The sequence below is a fragment of the Cydia pomonella genome, chromosome 3 (assembly GCF_033807575.1).
Source record: "Cydia pomonella isolate Wapato2018A chromosome 3, ilCydPomo1, whole genome shotgun sequence".
In the NCBI taxonomy this organism is placed as follows: domain Eukaryota; kingdom Metazoa; phylum Arthropoda; class Insecta; order Lepidoptera; family Tortricidae; genus Cydia; species Cydia pomonella.
The window spans coordinates 19,820,154-19,822,007 of record NC_084705.1 but is presented as its reverse complement, the minus strand read 5'-3'; positions in this window follow the sequence as shown (position 1 = coordinate 19,822,007).

The following is a 1,854-nucleotide window of genomic DNA, read 5'->3' as shown; positions in this document are numbered from 1 at the left end:
TGATATTAGAAACCTAAATATCATTATTGAAGACCTATCCGTAGATACCCCACATGTATGGATCTAATGAAAAAAAAATATTTTTTTTTTAATTTTATGACGTATTAAAAAAAACTACTTACTAGATCTCGTTCAAACCAATTTTCGGTGGAAGTTTGCATGGCAATGTATATCATTTTTTTTTTTTTTTGATTTTTCATTCTGTTATTTTAGAAGTTACGGGGGGGGGACACACATTTTTCCACTTTGGAAGTGTCTCTCGCGCAAACTATTCAGTTTAGAAAAAAATGATATTAGAAACCTCAATATCATTTTTAAAGACCTATCCATAGATACCCCACACGTATGGGTTTGAAGAAAAAAGATTTTTTGAGTTTCAGTGCTAAGTATGGGGAACCCCCAAAATTTATTGTTTTTTTTTTCTATTTTTGTATAAACATCTTAATGCGGTTCATAGAATACATCTACTTACCAAGTTTGAACAGTATAGCTCTTATAGTTTCGGAAAAAAGTGGCTGTGACATAATCGGACAGACAGACGGACATGACGAATCTATAAGGGTTCCGTTTTTTGCCATTTGGCTACGGAACCCTAAAAACGATGGATGGATTGTGTGAGGATATGAGAAAGAAAGGAGTGAGTGCTGAGGTGACGAAAGATAGAGGAGAATGGAAGAGAAGAACATGTTTTGCCGACCCCACATAACGTGGGATAAGGGCAGGAGGAAGAAGAAGGTTCTTTTTCTTCGGTTCTTTGAAACCGGTGTCAAAATAAGGATTTCGAAAATTACATAAAAAGCAATATGAACAAAATGTTGATATTCCTTAAAGTATAGCTAATTTTGCTGCCTGTTTTAACCGATCAATTGAATAAGCCTATTTATTAAAAAACAATCAAATTAGTACTGTTTTTACCTATCCTCTTTTTTGGAAGATACGCTTCACCATGTGTATACATGCAGGCATATACCTACAATACTAGTACATACTTAAAACAAACATTAAGGAACAACTGTTCTACAAGTTCGAGTTCGTTTAAATACCGGGGCTACAACAAGCAAGTCAGTAAAACTGATGTATATATTAGATAGAATAAATTAATTACACGAGAACACAACAAAACAAACTTACGTTAGATGCCCGCATCATGTCCAGACCTTTACATTTTTCTTGTCAGAATGCCTATGCAAAATGATAAAATAAATATCGTGATGTGGGATGAAAATTTGTATATTTTATTGCGAATGAGCAACATTAACCTAATAGGTACCTTATTAATCGTTTTTTCAAATTGACCAAGCCATAATTAACCATAAATTATTTCTTGAACTCTTAAAAGCTTAATTTAGTCTGACACTTTACGATATCAGAACCGCTTTAGTACCGAAGTAGTATTTTAAATATTTAATATTTCAGACTGATTTTAATATTATTTTGCCGTGGATTTATATCTTTGTCCGCGTAATGACAGTTCTTTGATATTTCTTCGTGTGTTATTTTTCATATATTTAGGAACACTTTAGAACCAATGTCTATCACTTTCTTTTAAGTAAGACGTTTACTATTCAAGGCTATTTATATACATTTTGTGTATTAATTACTTATGAAAGTTTTCGTTATGGTTAACAGGACTAAATTATATCGCAAGTACCTATAAAATGGCTCGATAACAATAATTACGTGTAAGAAGTTAAGGAATCACACCTCGTAGTCTTTTCAACTCTATTCTTACGTTTTAAATTCCTAAGGCGCCATTCAAAAGGCTTTATCACTAAACAAACAAAAAATATACAGAGCGCGTGGCACAAAAAAAACACAACTCTTTGAGTATGCGGGTTTGAGCAAGCAGCTACA